The following is a 22,975-nucleotide window of genomic DNA, read 5'->3' on the forward strand; positions in this document are numbered from 1 at the left end:
TGAAGCCAAAGCATCATAAACTGAAAAAGTACAATGGAAGACCTAGGTCAGAATTTCTAGTCATTATTTCCAACAAAGGGGTAAAAATGTATATTTATTTTATTTTTTATTTCTAAGACAATTTATAAACTGCCTACCCTTTAAAAAAATATGGTCATGCACAATAAAATAATGTAAAACATCTTAGCATGACAACATAATAATAAACATAATAAAGTACTGAACAAATAACCAACACTGAATCAAATTAATGTACCAATGAACAACTGGAAATCAGGCAGTGAACACACTACTCACCAGAACAAAATGTTTCCATTTGCCACACCTGGAGGGGGAATGGGTTGATCTGCTAATCAGCTGTGAAATCTCTTTGAAGCTGAATTTAAAAAAAGAATGCACTCAAGCGGATCCCACCAGGTTTTGCAGTAAAAAAAGGGGTGGGGTTTGACTTGCATCATGGGCCCCCGTTTTCAGAAGAGAAAGATGGAGAGGTACTAGGACAGGCAAAACAGTGAGTGTGTTTCTACTCTCATTTTTCACTATTCTGGATCTTTTATGGTAACTATACTAGTGGCTTTAGTTTGTTGTATGAGATGATTTAGGGCTGTTTTGCACATTAAACTGCAAGAAATATAGGGTTGTCACTAAGTATACAGTCCATGGGGAGCTTCAGCAAATCACAGTTCTCTGACAGCAAAATCTGTATGAGACAAGTCTTTGTGTTGCATCCACACTGTATGTCTTTAGATATGTGAAAAAGACATCACTTGTGCAAAACTACATTTAGGTGTCAGTGAGAAAGTGCAAACAGTCAGGGATTCTTGTCACTAGCAAGTACTATTTTGATTTTAAAACTGTTCTATTTTAGCAATAGCTACACATTTAGACTTATGGAGAGCTACAACAATATTTGGGGGGGAGATGAGGGAGAAATTTTAAAATCTGTAGCAAAAAATAAAAAGTATCTTTCCAAACATCTGCCATGTATACAGCTGTGTTTCAACAATAAAATACCACTCAACTTAGCATTTTGCAAAATAACATTTTCAGGGATATTCCTTGACAACGTGATTATGCTATTCTATTTACCTCTATGTCTTTTAGCACTCTGCTGATATGGCTCATATGTATTACCATATTTTAATATGATACAAACTAATATTTATCTTCCTGTACTTGTCATGTTAAATGACTTCTAATTATAATTACAGATTGTTAATATAGCTACTCAGGAAATCATGTTTTTTGTTGTTTATTTCAATGTGGTCCATGGTTTTTTCTGCATTGCTGTCCACTTTTTCTCATACTGCTGCTAATCACCTGTCCTCTAATTGCAAGGACTTCTCTAGTTCCAAATGAGTTAATGGAGAGATAAAATTGAGGGTATGAGAGAAGGAGCTGCAGTTTCCCCACCTTCCATTCTTTTGAAGGGCAGAGGGAGAGAGAGAGCTTTGTGACCATCTTTTTTAAACACTTCCAACATCTGCTGCATACAATCCTATAGGAGTCTACCAGAACATATACATGCATGCCTATTGAAATGATGCTGATGGTGGTGGTGTGGGCTCATTTTGGTTTTTCTTGAGGTCAAACTAGATGTGACAGTGGTAAACTTGTATAAACCTGGGTCTGCTCCAATCACATATAAAGCAGGGGGACAAGGTCCAATTTTAGATCAAGAGGGACACACAGCTGGGAGGTGCTACCTTTCCACTGCAAGATTCCAAGACAGTTGAATCTTAATTCAATACTTTCAGTGGGACAGTGACCACAACTTCACCTGAGGACATCAAGGTAGTTATGGGGATACAGGACAGGCCACATGGCATACACAACTCTGTCCTTCAAAAATGGGTACAGTCAGTGAGTTCAGGAAGAATAGATGGGGACTGCCTCTCCAGCATCTGCCACCTGAAGCAGTCACCTCACTTTGTCCAATGGTAGGGCTGGCCTTGCTCCCCACAGTCTGGTCTCCCTCCCCAGACACTTCCCCCCTCAGACTGCTCTAGGGTTGCCAGGTTCAGGGCCTGAGACTGATCCTGTATCTTTAGGAGAAGAGAAAGTCAGCCAAGTGCAGGTGTTCTTGCAACGCTGTAATGGGAAAAACCACAAGGTGCAATTCTCCCTTCCCCCTGCACAACTTTTAAAGATACAGAAGACCTCTTGGTTGCCAGGCCTGGCCTCCAAGAGGTTTTCTGTATTGTTAAAAGTTGTGCAGAGGAAAGAAAGAAATCCACCTTGTGGTTTTTCCCATTACAGTGTTGCAAACACCTCCACTTGGCTGACTTTCTCTTCTCCTAAAGATACAGGATCAGTCTCAGGCCCTGAGCCTGTCTGCTCTGATACCAGAAATATGGTTGGTTGGGAAATAAGTCCATAGGGAGGTAAGTGGCAAGCTCAGAAAGGGGTTCGCTCTCTCATCCATATTTTTTTTTTAACTCTGAAAAGCAGATTCTAACCTGTGCTTCATATGTGATTGGGCAGAACCCAGTTTAAACAAATGGGTCAGCTGTTGTCACCATGCCTAGTTTGGTCCTCAGGTACTCCTACAGTTGCTTACAAAATCTGTTTGTGGGGTGGTGGTGCGTGGTGCGTGGTGCGTGTGTGTGTGAAAACTCTTCACGGTGGTTAGGTATAGAGGATCTTCACTTCCTGAACTGGAGACCACATCCATTTCTTCAAACAATTTGGATTAATGGTTCATTACATGGAGTGTTGCTTGCCCCTGTGCTGCAGAAGCCACGTATCTCTCCTGCTTGCAGTTGGTGAATGTTTTGCCCTCGCTGCAGCAGAAGCAGCAAGACTACAGGCAGTGTGTTTGTGTGCTGCAGGAGATCATAGCAAGAGAAGGGAAACGCAGCACAAATGCTGTTATCATGTTTTTATGCCCTGAAGGCATTAAACATTGGATCCCATTGGCACTTAGTTCAGTGGTGGTACCAGAAAATGATTGTGAAGCGTAGCATAGGACAAACTATATTTCAAGGAGAGGGGAGTGAGCTTTGTCCCATATGTTAGAATTCTGAAAGAGAAATAATAGTACATTTCACATTAACCCTTCCATCATAAACATATTTTCTCTGACATAAGGCCTACTAACTTCGATTGCATTAACTTTCAAGTAAGTATACAGTACTTAAAACTGCAGCTGTATTTTAATTTGGTTTTATGATTCATTTATTGTTTGTGCCTGACAAGTACATTTTCTTCCAATAACCACAGGGGTCCTGAAATGGGGCTGGAGTCTGGGCAATTATCTGAGCAGGTGCACCCCCATATCCTCCCCCCTTATTTTTAAAAATGCAATTCACTGCAGGACTGAGCTTTTCATATTACAATTTGCTGACAGTTTATTTTGATTTTTTTCTCACACCTTGTAGTCAGTAACATGCTACAACGAATGTTTCTAATCTCCCAGTGCTGCCTACATCTGACATTATAGCATTGTTCCAGTGTGTGCTTTCTTTTATTTTTTCATACTATTTCCTCTCTGTGTATGCATAGCCAGTTACAGCACTTAACATTTAATGCTGCACCATAAAACTACTGATCAGTAGAAGATAAATACTGCACTCTTGTTTGACCTTTGCTTTTGTTGCTTTGTAAACAGAATGCAAGTTGAATGCCTCAAGACAGGAGTTTTTACAAAATCATACTGCTTACAACCCTTTACCCTTTATTCTATCTGATAGCAATCATTTCCTTTAGATGATAGTTTCATAATGGTCTTGTACAATTAAAAAGAATCACAACAGCAAGAAATAATGATCAGAGGAAAAAGAGTGAAATTTATGACAATGTAACATTTTATAATATAATATTTTAAAAAATAGCTTTAACAGTATGAACAAGAGAATACACAGTTTTTGTTGTTATGTGCCTCCAAGTCGACTGCGACTCATGGCGACCCTATGAATAGGTGACCTCCAAGAGCAAGAATATACAGTAATATTATTGAAATATGGAAACTTACATCTCTGGTCTTTCATAATTTCATGCACATTTTGCTTCTGAGCTCAGCAATGGCTGGGGTCATGTTTGTTGTCTGGTGAGGTGAGGGAGATATAGATGCTGTGACAGCGTATAGCAGCAGTGCAACATTGGCTGCAGCAGGATTAGCAGTGGCAGCACGGTTGCGGCAGCATTGGTGGTGGGCTCTTGGGGCCCACAAGGTTTGGAGTTGGGGGCTGGGGATTCATTAGCTGGGCCTGGCTGGCATGTTAAGGGCCTGGGGGCCAGTGTTTACTGGGCCTTACTGGCCGCGTTGGGACCTTGGTGCCTTTTGGGGGGGACTGAGACTTTTAGGCCATTTTGCGGCCTGGGTGACCAATTTTGGGGCTATGTGCCTGGACCTTCCTTTGGCATGGCCACAATTTTGCTGCCATTTTGCAGCCGAGGTGTCCGATTTTGTGGCCGTGTGCCTGGGCTTTCCTTTGGCGCTGCTCCCATTTTGCAGCCTGGGTGACCAGTTTTGTGGCCACATGCCTGGGCCCTACTTTGGCACAGCAGCCATTTTGTGACCTTGTGTGTGGCTGCCATTTTGCAGCCTTTTATGTGGCGGCCATCTTATAGTCTTGTGTGTGGCAGCCATTTTGGCTTCAGCTGCCATTTTAAAGGTGGCCATTTTGGGAGGGTCACTGCAGTTGGTCATATTGGGAAGGGCATTAGGAAACAGCCATTTTAGGTAGGTCAATTTTGAAGGTGGCCATTTTGGGAAGGGCATTCAGAGGGCGGTCATTTTGGGAAGGTCATTTGGAAGGCAGCCATTTTGCAAACGTCATTTTGAAGTTAGCCATATTGCGAAGGACATTCAGAGGGTGGCCATTTTGGGAAGGTCGTCTTGAAGGTGGCCATTTTCAGAAGGTCTTTTCCAAGACCTCCCCCAAAGGTAAGCTGGGTTTATGGTACCATGTTTCCTAAGAAGGGCAGGGGTGGTTCGAAGGGGAAGGGGAGGGCCCCAAAGCAGCTGGCTCAGCATCCCTCTCTTCCACACCAGGAGTTCTCATCCTCCGAACATGAGGTGCCTGATATGGCTTCAGTGTTAGCCCATATTGAGTCTCTGGAGCTGTTGAACAGGCAACCTCAAGAGAATACCCGAAAGAGAGCTGAGGTGGCTAGAGGTAAACAGGATAAAAAGGGATTGTCTCATAATGACTGGCATTCTGTTTTGGATTGCTTAGCTGCATTGGAGGGGTCATCGGGCCACTTTGCCCCAGTGTGTTCGGCAAATGGGGTGGAGCGGTGGCAGCAGGGAGTCCTGAAGTGGAGGCCACTACAGTTCATCATGGTTTCGATGAATCTGCTCCTCAGGGTAATGTGTAGGGATTACCTGGGAGGCCTGGGATGGGTTCTTGGGTTATGCCATGGGGTACTACACAAGGGTGTTCTCGCCTACTCAGGGGAAATACCTGCTATGTATGGACGTGGTGTTTTTCCTTCTTCTCAGCAGCAGCCTCTGAGTGATGCCTGTAAGCAGGTTTGGACCCCCAGGAGCGCTCCTGCTGCAGGAGCAGCCCAATTTACAGCAGATCCATTGTCTTCTGTTCTGGCTGGAGCAGTTCCATTTGGGGAGATGTCCGCTCCTCTTGGGGCCCATTTGTTGTTGGCAACAAGGGAGTGTATTTGAATGGAAGAATACATAGATGTTTTTTTCTTTGCTGTACCCTGAGCCCAAGCAGAAGAAAAAGGATAAGTAGGATGAGAGACACAATGAAACATATAAATAGAAAAAAGGTGACTAGGGCCTGGAGTAATTGGATGGCAGGTTTCCTAATTTACATGTGGGTGGTGATTCAGCACCAGCCTATGAGGGCAGCAGCCTTAGTGATATACTTGGACATCATATTTAGGGCACATACTGAATTCATGGGGTTAGCATGGTTGGTCTATGATGAAATTTTCAGGATGAGGGCAGCAGTTGATGTGGGTTTACAATGGGACAGGAAGGACCCGGAGTTGTGGTTGCAGTTCATGACAATAGAGCAGATAGCAGGCATTTGTTGGGTAAGTCTTCCACAGTGGCGCCTTCCCATGGGTCCATGGGGCAGGTGGTTCAACCCCACCTGCTGTGTTGGGAGTTCACTGCTAAGGGCTTCTGTAACAGAAACCTGTGTAAATTCAGACATGGCAGTCCCATCTGCTCTGGCTCCCATCCCTTCACCAGTTGCTCTAGAGCACGGGGCTTCGGGGTTTACAGAAAGGGAAAAAGCCCGGATCTGGAGGGCAGCCTCCTGTTAAGGGGTCCCACCCAGATTAATATTCAGTGGCTTTTGCTTTTGCTCTGTCAGTACCCTAAGCATGTGGGTGCGGTTTACTTGGAAGAAGGTTTTAGTTATGGTTTCAGGATTCCAGTTGTTCGGGAGCATAGGCCCTACATGTCTGGGAATCTGAAGTCTGTATAGCTGGTGCGCAGCTCCAGTTAGGGATAGCTGGTGGGCAAAGGCTTGGCCAGTGGCATGGACTGAGGCTGGCATCACCAGAGATCTGATCTTTTTGGAAGTTTTTTCCATAGTGGTGGCTGTTCATCTCTGAGCACCTGATTTGGCTAACTCTGTGATGCAGTTTTGGTGTGACAATCAGGCCATGGTCGTTATCAACTCTCTTACTTCTAGGAACACTAGAGTGATGGGTTTGGTATGTGCTTTTGTCATCCAATGCCTTAATATTCTTTTTCTTGCTTGCCATGTTCCTGGTCTGGACAATGGCATGGCTGATGCCCTTTCTCGACATCAGATGTCATGTTTTTGGGAGTTGGCCCCTTTGGCCAGGCTTCAACAGGAGCTGATGCTGGTGGCACAGTGGGAACTTGACAGTTTGAAGCTGAAAATGCCATAATTTGTCCCTTGCCACTGGCAAAAGAAACTCCTATTAAAGTTCAGGTAGGGAATTTGACAATTTTCATATAAGCAAGGGTATTTGCTCCTCTGGTCTATCCCAGTGGACCAGTTGATTGAATTTTGTGCAATTCTTCACCAGCAGAGCCTTTTTGTGAAGACCATTAGGGGTAAGTTAGCAGGGATTGGATTTTTGGCTAAGGTTAGGGGTGTACCTGACTCTTCAGGTGATTTTAGGATAAGGAATTTGGGCTGTGTTCAGTCCAGGCCTTAGGTTCATTTTTACAGCTTAGGGATAAGTTGAGGTTGCTATTTTGTCATCAAGATGGTCAGCCTTTGACTAATTTTCAGTCTGGGTCTATTGCTAGACAGGCCTCGTTACATTTGGGTTTGGATCCTGAGCAGCTTGGTATGCACTCTTTCAGGACTGGTGCAGCTTCTATGGCAGCTACCTTGGGCTGTGAGAGCACAGCGATACAGGAGGTGGGGCGCTGGCGTTCAGGTGCTTTCCTGGCTTATGTTAAGCCGATCAAGGGCCCTCATTAACCATTAGGGAGCATCTTGCTAATTGTTTCTGTTTTAACAGGTTGGAGGGTGCTGGAGAGGTACTCCTATGTGGCCACAGCATGGTGTTCTGGGCCAAGAGGACGGCGTCACAGACCTGGCACGGAACCCAGTTGGGGTTCAGCCATTGCTCTTCGGTCAAGTGGCTGGGTAGATATGGCATGCTGTGGAAACACCTCCTTTCAACACGTTTTGATACTTCATTGGTGCAGCACCCTCCACAGGTTTTGGTTATTCATTTGGGAGGCAATGACCTGGGAATGTTGAAGGGGAAAGCCCTTGTCATTCAGGTTTGCCTGGACTTTGGGGCCATATGCAGATGGTGGCCCAGGATCTTGATGGTTTGATCTGATATCCTCCCTAGGAGGATCTGGAGGGTGGGAATTGACCCCAGGAGCCTGAACAAAGCTCATAAGAAAGTAAATAGGGAGTTCCTGCTCACTCTTGCTGATTGGCAGGGTGAGGTAATACATCACCAGAAGTGAGGTGTGGCAGGGCTGATCTTTTCCAGCCAGACGGTGTTCCTATGTCTGACCTAAGTAATGATATGTTTCTGACTGATCTGCAGAGTGCCCTGCGTGAAATTATTGGCCACAGGTGGGGAAGAGGGACTAAGCTGAGGCTTGTCCTCTTGTGTGGCAGATATGTGCATGAATTTTACAGGGTAGGGTTTGGTGAGCACCTTTAGGCACCCATTAAGGTGAAAAGCGTGATCTGAGTCTTGCCTTCCGGTTTGGTGAGGCCTGTTGGCAGGATAAGATTCACCTTTGGGGCTAATCTGTAACATTCACTCAGAGTTGTGAGGCCCTTGGAGGGGATGGAGCAAGAAGACCTCCCTAACCACCCTGCGGAGCTGGGGTCTGGAGAAAGGGACTGGGCTTGGACTCTGCCTTTCCATGGCAGAGTTCTGTCCCAATTTTTCTCTCCAGATCATTTTTCTATAATTTATCATTTAGTTGGCTTTATTTAAATAAACGTGGCCCTTGATTTTCCCTCACTTCACCTTGTCTCGCCTCTTCATTTCCTGACTATGGCTGCAAAAAATGATCAGAGGAAGAAAAGTGAAATTTATATAACAATGTAACATTTTATAATATAATATTTAAAAATTAGCTTTGACAGTATGAGAAAGAGGACATACAGTAACATTACTGAAATATGGAAACTCTTACATCTCTGGTCTTTCATAATTGCATGCACATTTTACTTATGAGCTCAGCAATGGCTGGAGTCATGTTTATCAAATGACAGGTTACTGGAGGGTCATCAGAAATGCTGTCCATTGAAGGTAATAATGGAAGCTACTTGACATTTTTCAAAGTATAAGCCATCTACCAAGTGCAGGAAAGGATGACCTTAAGTTCACAACTGAGTTAATGAAAATGTTGCCTTCAGGATATCAATTTAATGAGATGCTTGAATAAATATATGCCGCTTATTCAGAGTGATTGATAGCTAGATTATTTGAGAGGGTGTTGTGCAGTTTGTATTTGCAACTACTAAGAATTCACTGCCCGAAAATCAGTGTGGAAGAAGAGGGTGATTTATTTATTTATCCCATCCTTTCTCCAAGGTGAGAATACTGTAACCCTCTGGAAATTGTTGGACTACAACTCTCATCATCACTGGCTATTGGCTATGCTGGCTGGGGCTGATGGGTAACCCCAACAAGATCTAGAGGGCCACAGGTTCCCTATCCCTGTTCCAAGAGATTCAGGAAAGCATGTGAGGGCATTGTCATATTTTATCCTAACTTATAATGTAGGTTAGGCTGAAATAGAATGATCCCTCAGGTGAGCTTCATGCATGAGCTGGGATTATTTGTTTATTTACCACATCTATATGCTGCCTTTACTCCAAGAAGCACAGTGCAGCATACACAGTTCTTCTTTCCCTCCATTTTATTATTATTATTTATTATTTATTAAATTTATTAGTCGCCCATCTGGCTGGTTGTCCAGCCACTCTGGGTGACGTACAAGATAAAAAATAATACATTAAAACGTTAAAATTTAAAACCATAACAGTAAAAACCTAACCCACCCCAAAAGCCTGCCTGAAGAGCCAGGTCTTCAAGGCCCAGCGGAAGCTCATCATAGAAGGGGCATGGCGGAGATCATTTGGGAGAGAGTTCCACAGGGTGGGGGCCACTATTGAAAAAGCCCTCTCTCTAGTCCTCACCAGTCTAGCTGTTTTAATCGGTGGGATCGAGAGAAGGTCTTCTGAGGCTGATCTTGTTGAGTGGCATCCCTGACGATGCTGGAGGCGCTCCTTCAGATAGACTGGGCTAAAACCGTATAGGGTTTTAAAGGTCAAAACCAACACCTTGAATTGGGCCCAGTAAAAAACCGGTAGCCAGTGCAACTCCTTCAGCACTGGAGTGATGTGATCTTGCCGGCGGCTGCCTTTAATCAGACAAGCCGCCGCATTCTGTACCAGTAATAATAATAATAATAATAATAATTTAATTTATGTGTCGCCTATCTGGCCAATGGCCAGTTGCAGCTTCCGGACCATTTTCAAGGGTAACCCCACGTAGAGCGCTGTCGTGGAATTTACGACTGAGTTCTTTTTGAGGAGACTTAATAATGAAGCCAAAGCCTGTTTTAAGGTTGTTTATTTAGCTAAGCGCTTAGCCAGAGTAGAGTACAGGACTCAACTCTCTTCCTCAAAATGGTGGTTAGTTACAGACAGTTATATACCTTTACCTCCGTCACAATCATGGCAACAGTTACATTGCTTTATTCTATGTTACAATGCTACAATGACGCTCTGCCCCTTGTTCCATCCGTCGTCCCTTCATTCCTGCAATATCAGTGTCCTTGGCACATTTTCACTACAACAGCACTATTCTCTATTGTCTACGTGACCCCCTGTCTGATGAAAATGGCAGTCAGACTTTGTTCAGTATTGATCGAAATCCACCTCAGCGCATTACAGTAGTCTAGGCGAGAGGTGACCAGGGCATGTACTACTGGTGGGAGCAGATGGTTGGGAAGGTAGGGGTGCAGCCTCCGTATCAGATGGAGTTGATACAGCGCCGCCCGGCTCACAGCCGAGACTTGAGCCTCCATGGACAGCTGGGAGTCAAGAATGACCCCCAGGCTGCGGACCTGGTCTTTCAGGGGCAATCGTACCCCATTGAGCACCAGGTCCACATCCCCCAGCCTTCCCTTGTCTCCCACAAACAGTACCTTGGTTTTGTCAGGGTTCAGCTTCAGCTTATTCCTTCCCATCTATCCACTCACCGACTCCAGGCACTTGGACAGGGTTTCTACAGCCAACCTCGGTGAAGATTTAAATGAGAGATAGAGCTGCGTGTCATCCGCATACTGATGACATTGCAGCCCAAATCTCCTGATGATTGCCCCCAGCTGCTTTATATAGATGTTGAACAGCATCGGGGAGAGGATGGAACCCTGTGGCACCCCACAAGTGAGAGGCCAAGGATCCGAAACCTCATCCTCCAATGCCACTCTTTGGTACCTACCAGAGAGGAAGGAATGGAACCACTGCAATACAGTGCCTCCCATGCCGAACCTCTTCAGGCGGTCCAGGAGGATAACGTGGTCAACGGTATCGAAAGCCGATGAGAGATCAAGGAGGACAAGGAAGATGCATTCGCCCCTATCCCACGCCCTCCTCATATCCTCTACCAAGGCAACCAAGGCTGTTTCAGTCCCATGTCCAGGCCTGAAGCCCGATTGAAATGGATCCAGTTAATCCGCTTCCTCCAAGTGCACTTGCAACTGCTTTGCCACCACCCGCTCAACCGCCTTGCCGAAGAATGGCAAATTTGAGACTGGGTGAAAGTTGTTCAGATCTTGGGGATTTTATCATCACAACAACCCTGTGAGGTAGGCTAGTGAGAAAGTGATGGGCCCAAGGCCACCCAGTGGATTTCACGGTCAGGTAGGGATTTGAAGCTGAGTCTCCCTGATCCTAGTCCAACACTCTTAGCAACCACATGGACCCTCAAATCCCAGAATTCAAACACTGGGATTCAAATCTAGGTCTCCATTATCCAAGTTTAACTAAACCACTAGGGATCTCAGAATAGAAAGAGCTGTACCAAGCAGAACAATACAAAGCAGCAGGACATAATGAGTTGGAGCAGACCCACTGAAATCGGTGGGATTTAATTTAGCCACTGCTACCTTAAGTACCATTGACTTCAGTGGATGGGCAAGGGCCAATCCTCAGTTGCAAAGCATCTGCTTTGCATACAGAAGATCCCAGGCTCACTTCTCAGAGTCTCCAGGTAGGGTTGGGAGAGAACCCTGTCTGAAAGCCTGAGAGCTGCTGCCAGTCACTGTAGACAATACTGAACTAGAAGAACTCAGAATAAGGCAGCTTCTCATGTTCCTATGATCTGATGCCTACTGCAGACATTACTACAGTCTAAATCTAACCCAGTGTCTCCCGTATTGCAGGGCTGTTATGTTGACATTATAGACAATTACACTAGTATACATTTTTAGGAGCGGAGTACCAGAATCCAAGGTCCTGTAAACATTTCTAAATGGCTGTTGTTCATCTTTAATAATTTAGAGCACATGTCACTGCCACAAGATACGACATTTGGCTGCTCTGTCCCATTTGCCATTCTAAACTCATCAATCCTTTTACGTCAGAACTGAGTCATTGGTCCATCCAGCTCAGGATTGCCAGCATTGACTGGCAGCAGCTCTCCAAGGATTCAAACTAGGGTCTTCTAGCCCTATCTGAAAATGTCCGGAATTGAACCTGGGATATTCTGCTTGCAAGACAGATGCTCTACCGCTGAGCTATGGCTCTCATCCTAAGGGATCTTGTTACCAGAATTCTTACTCTGGAGTAACTCTGACTGTTCCATCGCAGGTTCTGCTCCTCTCTCAGTGAACCTACAGGAGAAAGGCACCATCACTGCCCATCCCTGGGTCTGCTTCTCAGATCTTAGACTCGCAGCTCATGCAAGTGAATGAGCTGTATCCTTGCAATTGTTCTAATCCTTCCTGATGTGAATGCAGAGGCTAATATTCGGCTGTTGGGGATCAAATCTAAAGCCCTCTAGGTGAGGAAATTGTGTGTCACTCTTTTCAAGTTCCATTCCATATGTTCCTTCATCTCAGAACTCTGCCACCGGAGGATTCCTATTTACAACAAAATATTCAAAAGCTGCTTAAAACCACAGTCTTATTTAATGAAGCCAATATTATCCACAGATGAAGCAAAGGAGAGAGCCTCCTTTTGGTGAAATCAGCTGAAGAGGGGCATAAGTTTACAAGCTCTGTTTTATCCAAAGAGAGAGGAGAACATGAGCAATCATCTTCCATGGCTTTTGGATAGATTTTCTTACTAGGACACAGCTTTTTTCCCACTTTCTTTTTATTAGCTTGGCAGGTCTGCCTACTGTAACATTGCCTGCAGCTTAAGATCCCATCTGCTCTCTACATTTAAAGCGCTATTATACCACTTTAAACAGTCACAGCTTTCCCTGAAGAATCCTGGGAAGTGTAGTTCAAAACGCAGCTGCTAGACTGTTGACGAGGACCAGGCGGTCCGCACATATAACACCTGTCCTGGCTCGTTTGCACTGGCTACCTATTTGTTTCCGGGCTAAATTCAAAGTGCTAGTTTTGACTTATAAAGCCTTACACAGCGCAGGACCACAATACCTAGCGGAATGCCTCTCCCGATATGAACCTACCCGCTCACTACGTTCAACATCAAAGGCCCTCCTCCGAGTCCCGACCCACAGAGAGGCTCGGAGGGCTGTAACAAGATCCAGGGCCTTTTCAGTAGTGGCCCCCAAATTATGGAACAGTCTCCCCGATGAGGTACGCCTGGCGCCTACACTTTTATCTTTTCGGCGCCAGGTTAAAACCTTTTTATTCTCCCAGGCATTTTAACTTAATTTATTTTTTAGCTTTCAATTTATACCAGGCTGTTTTACTGTTTAATATGTATGCTTTTTACTGACCTTTGTAATTTTATTGTATTTTACTCTATGTTGTGCACGCCCTGAGAGCCTTTTGGCTGTGGGCGGTATAGAAATCGAAATAAATAAAATAAATAAATAAATAAATAAATAGTTTGTGAATGGGGTGCTGAGAGTTGTTAGGAGACTCCTGTTTTACTCACAGAGCTACAGTTCTCAGAGTTCCTTGTGAGGAGGATTTGATTGTTAAACCACTCTTGGAATTGCAGCTCTGTGAGGGGAACAGGGGTCTCCCGTCCGCATTCTCAGATTGCTGAGACTGAAAGAATAATGGAATTATATGGTTGGGCCTCTTAAGCAGTGGTGGCTGTGGCTCCATGTCAGTGGGGCAATGGAATCCGTGCTAGGTTTCAGTCCAAACTTTCAAGGAGCTGTCCACGGTGCTCCGGCTTGAAAGTTCAGGCTAAAACCCAGAATCACTGCCCAACTGACATTGCAGACACCAGCCTCCACTGCCTTCCTGGTTTATTCCTGCCTCCACTTCTCTCATTTTATTTCCTTTCCCCCCTCTCCATGTTGAATTATAGACTGTAAGCTCTTACGGGCAAGGACCTGTTCTCTTGCATAGTGTAATGCCTTATGCACAGTAATGGTGCTATATAAATACATGCATATATACAACATTTATGGCAGAGTGAAATTTCTGTAAACACCATCCCATGTAAACAGTCACGTCCATATTTGAAGAGAAATCATCCTGAATTGCAAACAGAGCTTCACTGACAGCTTTTTTTTTAAGACAATGAAATCCAAACCACCTGAGCACTTTTCCATGGTATAGTTAGAATAATAAATAAACAAATAAATAGAATAAAAACAAAGAATTATCTAACTGGATGCAGCTCCTCCCCACTCCTTTCCACATTAATGCGACAAAGCACAATACCATTTGATTGTTCCAGTGTATGACTATCTCTGGATTTGCTTGTTGAAACAGAAGAAACATATATGGTCCCCTCCCTGCAGGAAGATGTTGTAGCCTGAAAGGAGAACAAGAATCTCATTCTCAACTCAGCAGCAAAAAAAAGGGGGAGGTGTGGCTGTAACTAACAGGAAGAGACTCTGCACTTCTGAACTTGCCACTATACTACTGCTCTGGAATGAAATGGAAAGAGGTGGACCTCTCTCTGCTGTAGCCTGCATCAAGATTCTTGTTAATGCCTTCTCCCACAACAACAGACATCCCTAGGAGCCAAAGAGCATGAAAGAGGAGAGTGTTACCTAGTGAGAAGAGTCTTCTCAGTGGCTGACTCACCTCCTTTCACTCTGATTGGCTACAATCTACAAGAAAGGACAAGGAAGCATGTTAGAAGGATCTTCTGTGGCTAACACACTTCCCTTTCATGCTGATTGGCTCTCAGGATGCTGGAGATATAGGGACCCTGCTCTCAAAAAAAGTAAGGGGTATAAGACCCCTGAGACCCTGGAGGACTACACCCCACCCCAATTCCACTTCCCCAACATTTCTGCCCTCCTCGCCTTCCCAACAATCAAAGTACGATTGTGGAATCGGTCTGTAGCAGAAATTGACTGGAGGTAAACCTACACGTCTAGTTCTATTTCGTAGTACTTCGCGCTCTCTCACGCTCTCTCTCACGCACAAAAGTTCTGCTTACATCTCCGTCTCGGTCTCTTAAAACTTAAAACTAGTGAAAGAGAATCGAATCGAAGTGAGACGTCGTCCCCCGCCCATTCAACCGATGCAGCAACACGGGCATTTAGTGAAAAGGTGAAGGGGCGGGGGAAAGAGACCAAGGGGTCGCTAAAGGCTTCGGCATCAGGGTGTAATTAACCGTGATTGATGGGCCACTACCTCCGGGTTTCAGGTTAGATAAACAAGTCGTGCAGTTGGTCAGTTTCACTGTAACTTTTTTTTTTAAAGTCCCTCCTCCTAGTTTCCAAAAATCCTCCCTTTACAAGGCAGTCGAGGTGGTGGCGGCGGTAGCAGCAGCAGCAGCACCCGCCGATTGTGCATGTGAGGGTAAGTCTTTTTTTTGCGGAGGAGCTAAAAGAGGTGGGTTGCGGGAGGGTGGACGGCGGGGACCAGTTTGTGCAACTGACAAGAGCAGGGACGGCCGGGGGGGGGGATGGGAGTCACTGACGAGGGACAGATGAAAGGCACAGCCACGCGCAGGCTTCAGAGAAAAGATCAATTCCAGACCCAGTTATTCTCCCAAATGGTGACTCCTGTTTGCCCCGGTGTTCCCCATCCCCCGCTCCTTTTCGTCAAGGCTTTAAACATACTCGCAGGCGCTGCGCGCTCACATCAGAGTTCCTTTGCGCCACTTCTCTCTGGAAATGTCTTGGTTGTTTTTTTAAAAAATCCAGGTGTAACGAACAGAGTTTATAAATGGATAGCCCGGGGAAAACAACGCGGCCAGCGGCCGCCGTGGCTTCCCTGATGCGAAATTTGGCTGTCTTTTGTAATCCTCAGCGCGAGCTGAACGCGGGCAGCGAAAGCTCTTCGCCTCTGAACTTGTGGTGCCATGGAAGTGCCTGAGCGGCGCGCGGCCACATGCACATCTGCTCACAGAGCAACAGAATGTGAAACTCTCGGAGCCAGGAAAGATTGTTTCGGGGTTCTAAGGGGGAAAGAATGCACAACAACATTCTCTTACGTTATTGAGAAAGTACATGGGCAAAGGGGGAGGGGGGAAGAAAACAAAACAAAAGCACTTTTAAATGTTTCTAAGCAGTTGCTTTGCTGCAAACAATTCCCTGGGTGGAGACCGATTGGTGGATATTTGCAAATCAAGCGATACTTCAGAGCTGGGGGTGGCGCTGGGAAGTGCTGGAGGAAAAAAAGCTCACTTATTTGTTTCAAGCCTGACGGTGGGGCTGCATGAGAGGTTAAGGTGGAAAGCTTGAAGGGGAGGGGAAGGGAACACACCACTGAACATGGGAAAGTGTGGGATGGCGACCAATTAGCTGCAGAGTTCCTATATCGGGTCATGCACATGGTGTGCCATCCAGGTGTGATGCAACATAGAAAGGACTATCCTTGGAAATGACTTGTATTTATTTCATTTGTATCCTGCTTTTCCTGAAAGGAGCAAAAGGTCACGTGAAATAGGTGTGTGTGTGTGTGTGTGTCTATATTATTATGACAATTTATTAGATTTGTTAGTCACTTCATACCCAAAGGTCCCTAAGCAACTTACACAATGTTAAAACAAAAATAAATAAAACACACTCTAAAACCATAACAATAAACAACAGTAAAACAATAGCAATAACACCCCCATGCAGCGACAGGAAGGTTTGCCAGCATATTAAAACAAAACATCATCTCCGTTGATCAAATCTTCATATATATATATATATATATATGATTCTGCATAGTCTTTTCCTACACAACTTCTGATCAAAGCAGAGAGGACAACGGTGAAAGACATGCTGGAGAGTCCCGCTTCCAATCTCACCTGAGCTGTGAGCTCACTACTACTGTCCTTAGGCCAGCCACTCTTCATCAGCTGCAGCCCTCCCATCTGCACTATAGGGATAGTGATGCTGTCCTACCTTATAGGGATGTGGCAAGGGTTGCCAGATAATGTACATGAAGCACCACGTACATTCTAAGTAGTCGTATTACAGGAGTGCGAATCATGGTGAAGTCAAAAAGAAGAGGATATTTTATTTCCCAGTACTCTTCTAATCTCTCCCTCATTGTCACAAAAGTATTCCTTTAACCAGAACTTTTCCCAGTGGCTGTATCAGAGAAATTTGAGGAGGAGAAGAAAGGGGAATTAGATGGACACCATCTGTGGCAAGCACTTTGGTCTCTATTGTTGGCTCTCTGATAGCAACTGGCTATGCCAGTTCAAACATTTGAGTCTTGGCTATTGAGATGACTCCTTGCCTCTGAAAAAGGGTGATTTTGTAACATGTGTGACAGTGTAAATGTACATTGCTATGCACATGTAGGCTGGGACATCAGTATAGGCTGTGGCTCTCCAAACCATTGTAAGAGACAAAGAAGAGGCTACTGCCCAATAAACAGAAGGTTACCTTTTCTACCACAAATATACCTTATCTCAAAAGGTCCTTCCTGAAACAATACCTCCCAATAGACACTTTTTCTGGTGCTTAGGGTTGAGGAATTCACCTGGGAGAAGCCAACTGATGCCAAGCAGGATCCTTTGGGGGATGAGTCATCTCTTAGGCATGAAGTTCTAAATGTTCACATTGGACATAGGATGGAAGCTGACAGCAAGCACACATAGAAATGAATGGGAGTAATTCTAACAGACAAATATGATATAGGTAGCTCTAGCCTCTCTCACACACACAGAGTGCCATATATGGTGTTTATTGAAAATCTGCAGAAGTCCCAAAGCCAAGATGGGTGGATAAGAGTACTGTCTGGAAAACTATAATGGCTCATAGTCAGCAAGGGAAAATAAAAGAAACACAGCTATCCCAGGATACAAAGTATACATATAAAAAGACAAGAGTTGGTTATGCTGAAACTAGCACTGTACAGTATGTCAAAATCACTGATCATTATTGACCTTTCTGCTGCCTTTGATACAATTAATGACGTGATCCTTTTTTGGCCTCTGTGACTTATCTGGTTCTCCTACATATCTAATCATTCTTTCAGTATTTCCATAGGTGGATGCTCTTCCTCTGCTTTCCCACTCTCTGCTGGACTCCGTTATTCTCTTTTCTCTCTACGCACTGTCCCTGGATGACCTCATCAAGTCCCAGAAACATGTAAGCACTGAGGACAACCAACTTTCTCTCTTCCTCCCTGAACCATCCTTCCCCTCTTCATTCCAGTCCCGCATCTCCAAGTGCCTGATGTTACTGCTGGAATGCTTTCTTGTCTCAAACTCAGTATGTCAAAGACCAAATCTCTCATCTCGCCATGTCTGTACAGTACACTGTTGACAAAATAGTCACCCATATCACTCTGATTATGTGGTGCTTCTGCTTAAACCCCTACACCGATTTCTTGTCCACTCTAGGACCCCACACAGGCTCTTTGATCTTACCTTCGAAGCCCTTCATGACTTTACCCCCTTATTTCTCTGCTCATATATTCCAGTACATCCCAACTTCTATCAGGCCCAGCCAGCATAGCTGTGCTGGCTGGGGCTGTTGGGACATGTAGTCCAAAACATCTGGAGGGCACTAGTGGATTATGGTCACTCTAGTTCCACCACCTTCCCATGTCCCATGGTGTCCTGCTTTCTCAAAAGGCTCATCTCTTTCTTCCTTGCAGTGCTTGGAGGCTTGGAACTGCCTTGTAGAACAGCTGTGCCCAGAAGTGGTTGGCATAGTAGGATGGGGCCACAGAGGCTCCGTCCCTGATAGTGGCATCACTGTTGCTTTCCTAGGTGGGGAGGGGCAGAGCACTGGTTGCAGATGTATGGGGACACAGGTGAGAGCATCAAACTGGAATTTAAGAAATACCTCCTTTTGTCTTACTAGGGTTTAGGTCTCATTCAGATGGTCACACTATGTGTGGACAATACCACTTCAGACTACATGTTACTAGGGGCTCACAAGAGTGAATGTTATTCCATTAAAAAAATCCACACCTACGTATAAAAAATTAGCATGTCAGGCAAAAGGCTAGGATAGAATCCTTATCCCTGATATCTCGATTTCTATGTGGAGACTTCAAAAGAACTTCTGTAAGTGAGGCAAATGGCCAAAAATTGAGAAATGATGTTTAAATAAGAGAAAAATAAAGCAAGTTGGGGCAATCAAGTCTCTTCTCTGAGTTTCACATATGCACTGATGACGGTCTGAAGGGGTGGTGAGCACTAACCAGGAAAGAGGTCTTGTCGTCATGGCAGACAACTCAATTAAAATGTTGATGCAATGTGCTGTACCACTGAATAAAACAAATTCCATGCTGTGGATTCTTAGGAAAAGGACTGAAAATGAAATGGATTGAACCATCTCAGTGAGAAGTAAGCTTTACTAGGCTGCCTGGCAAATGAAATGTCCATGATCAAGGGACACTTTGGAGGTAAAGTAAGTGGGCCAACAATTATGTTCTAAGAAAAGGTGAAGGGTGAAAACCAGGGTTGCCAGGCCAGAAGCATCCCAAACCCTGAGACTTCATAGGGGGCAGACCCTAGTGTTATTAAGCACAATACATTAAGTATCAACCACAGTTGCTTGGAGCATGCTACTCAAACAAAAAAAATTCTGTGACTGGAAATTAAGATAAAAATCATAGCTAAATGAGGGTGTTTCCAGGCCCAGCTGAAGTGATGGGATCATTCCTTCTTACCTGCTTAGAGATCCTGAGTAAGGAACATTTAATCTAGCCTACTTGCTTCTGGCCATTGTAGGAAGAAAGTCTAGTGTTGTGGAGATGTTAGATGGGAGCTCTCAGGAGTAAAGATGGATGCCCCTGAAGGCTGCAATTGTAAACACACTTACTAAGGGACTAAGCCCCATAGAACTTAAGAACACTTACTTCTGTGAAGATACAGTTAGGATTGTGCTGTTGGTAAGGCTTAACTAGGAATCCTCTACAATGACATCCATATTCACTAATAGGCAAAAAGCCTTGCGGTTTAAGAATGTACCTATAGCCAACAGATATTTCTATCAAACTTTAAAAAGCAGGGCATTTGGGCAGCTGTAGTGAATGTTACCAAATTCTTCCAAGCTACACAGAAAGTGGATTGAACTGTGAAAGACCAACCCAAATTGTGTTTGCATTTTGACAACTTTGTAAGGCAGTACAATATCTCAGAGAGGAGGTCAGGTCTCTTGCTCCCCTGGTGCATTCACTACAGCTGCCCAATTTCCCTGCTTTTTAAAGATTGATAGAAATATCTGTGTTCTATAGGTACATTCTTAAACCGCAAAGTTTTTTGCCTATTAGTGATTTTCTCTGCTTTTTCATCTGGGAGGTAAGAAATGGGATCCTATGCAAGATTGCTGAGAATGGATTGCTCATTTGCATGCTTATTGAGTTCAGTGGGATTTACTCCCCTGCAATCATGCTTAGGATAGGTGAAACTGACCACAGGGGATGAGAGGGGAGGAAGGGCAGAGGAGAAGAGGGGGATGGGAGCATGCAGGAGGTGAGGAGAGGACAGATTTGATCATTTGTATGTGTATTGAGTTCGGTGGGATTTACTCCCCTGCAATCATGCTTAGGATAGGTAAAACAGACCATGAGGGAGGGAGGGCTGAAGTGGGTAGGGGAGGAGGAAGAAAGAAGAGGGGAGGGGAGGAGGAAGGGAGAGGAGAGTGGAAGAAGGGAAAAGGCAGGTCTGATCATTTGCATGCTTATTGAGTTCAATGGGATTTACTCCTGTGCAATCATGCTTAAGATAGGTATAACTGACCATGGCACAGTCCTAACCATGTCTATTCAAAAGTAAGTCCTACTGAATTCAGTGGGTTAGCTCCCAGTTACATGGAATTAGCATTGCAACTTTACTCCCAAAAAAGCTTCATATTGGGTAGGTTTCCAAAACAGGTTATGAATAATACAAAGGAAGAGGGCAGTTTATTTGTCCAGTAACAGTCCAGTAAAATTTAAACTTGTTTGGCTCCTTAATTAGAAAAGTATAACAGTGCTTTAACTTTTTAAAACCTCTGTTCAAAGCTTATTTGAAAGATAAAATGTATAAAATGCCATTTTTGCAAGTAATTAAAAAAACCCTGCATGTACACGTTTATGCCTACCAAGATCCTGCTGTGATCTTCTGTTGTAGTGCAATCCTATGTATGTTTACTCAGACGCAAGTCCCAGTCCTGTACAGATAAAGTACTCTTTATGCTGCGGAGAGCTATATATTTACTAAATTCCTGATGTGAGATGAGCAGGAAAAGGAAACTGAGTTTAGCTATTGCCTGGAGTCAACAAATCCTGTCGATCACAACCCTGACTTCACTTATTGGCTAAAAACCTGAAATGGCAAGGATTAGAGCAGCTGGTGCTAACAGAAGTTGTCCCGGGGGGGGGGGAGCTGACACTTTGGTTTATATCTTTTGAATCAGACCACCTAGAAACTTATTTTTTTTAATGAAAGCTAAGAGTCCAGAGATTAAGGTGACTCACCCAGAGACCCAGAGAGGACCCCCAAAAACCAGAGTATGCAGGGAAAAACCGGACACCTGAAAACCCTAAAAAACACACCCACAGTGTTTTATAAAGGAAATTCATTTGCAATAAGAGACAACCCATTAATAATAGCCTCTGGCAGCTCTTACTGTCTACACTGTTTGCTTGTTTGTTTGTTTTGCTATTCAATATTCTAGCAAGGAAAAGAGGGAATACATGTAGACTTTGATGTGATTGGGAAGATGATTCTTTTAAATAATTTTTCCCTCACTTTGGCCTACTCCCAGAAAATTGAACTAAATCTATTTTTTTTTTGCAGACATGCATGGGAACTTTATAATTACTTACATCCCCTTTATGCCATCATGGAAATACAAATTAGTGGGGGGGGGGCTTCTTGACACCAGTGCCACTGCTGCTTACCTACATGGGCTGCGGCGGAGTGGTGGTGAGGATGGAGGTGCACGAATGCACTGAGTGGAGCACCCGATTGGCAGCAGCACTCTTACTGATGCACCTGTGCAGCTCTGACCTCACTACTGCCCCGCCCCAGGTAAGCAGCAGTGATCCTGTTGTCGGGAGGGCCCTACCCCACCACACACACTGGTACTGGTTTGGGAAACTTTGTGTGTGTGTGATTGTGTGTGCGTGCATGTGTGTGTATGTCCGGGTCCAAATGTTTGATCATATAGTTGTTGCAGTTACTGCTGTTGACAAATAAGCAGATGACAAGAGTTAACTATACCAGTGATAGACTATACCTGAATGCAGCCATCTATTCTAAGTGCTATGTCCCCTGGGGTTATTTTTCTTTGTATCCTAAAGCTTCTAGAGCACCAGAGAGAGAAGAACTCCAGGGTATGTGTGTTTGCATGTGCAGAGGCAGGACCACAACTCTGGGCACTCCAGGTCAATTACAGACAGAAGGGAATAGAATGGGAATGTGTTGTATTCACGCCTTGTAAGGTATGAACTCATGATATAAACATATTTTCCCTGTATCTGCAGACCTCGTCTCCATTTCCATGACGGAAGGGCGGTAGCTTCATGGTAGAGCATCTGCTTTGCATGCAGAAGGTCCCAGGTTCAATTCCCAGCATCTCCAGGTAGGGCTGGGAGAGAGTCCCTGCCTAAAACCCAGGAAAGCTGCTGCCAATCAGTGTAGACAGTACTGAGCTAGATCAACCAATGATCTGATTCAGAATAAGGCTGCTTCCTATGTTCCTGTATGCCTTCTTGTGAGGGTGGATTAGGAACATGTTTCCTGACCTTCATAATTATGCATATACCAGAACAAGAGTCAAAAGGCTGCATTCCAGCATTATAATTTCTTGTCACATGTAAGCACTGGAATCAGAGCCCTTCCCAGGTGTGTGCGCCAGCTGTGGAAAGGGCACATTTCATTTTAGAGACTGTTAAGAAAGGAACTGGAAAAAACAGCCAAAATCGTAAAGCTGTTAGGCTAATCTATAGTGTGATCACACTTAGAATACTTGGTTCAGTTCCGGTCACTGCACCTCAAAAAGGACATTGTAGAGCTGGAAAAGATTCCGA

General features: G+C 44.5%; 1 protein-coding gene across 7 annotated transcripts in view; it reads left to right on the top strand.

Annotated features, from left to right (window-relative positions):
- The first annotated feature begins 492 nt into the window (after positions 1-492).
- FBLN2 (fibulin 2) overlaps positions 493-22,975 on the top strand; it is a 266,919-nt gene continuing 244,436 nt past the window's right edge. For 3 of the 7 annotated variants that reach the window (XM_061618163.1, XM_061618174.1, XM_061618175.1), the window contains exon 1: positions 15,284-15,358. The gene's annotated coding sequence lies outside the window, so the exon portion shown is untranslated. Of the gene's footprint in view, positions 512-15,278; positions 15,359-18,020; positions 18,094-22,975 lie in introns of those variants that run through there. The other 4 variants (XM_061618173.1, XM_061618171.1, XM_061618167.1 and 1 more) reach the window with 4 other exon arrangements.

Source organism: Rhineura floridana, chromosome 3, assembly GCF_030035675.1.
Source record: "Rhineura floridana isolate rRhiFlo1 chromosome 3, rRhiFlo1.hap2, whole genome shotgun sequence".
NCBI classification, from domain to species: Eukaryota; Metazoa; Chordata; class Lepidosauria; order Squamata; family Rhineuridae; genus Rhineura; species Rhineura floridana.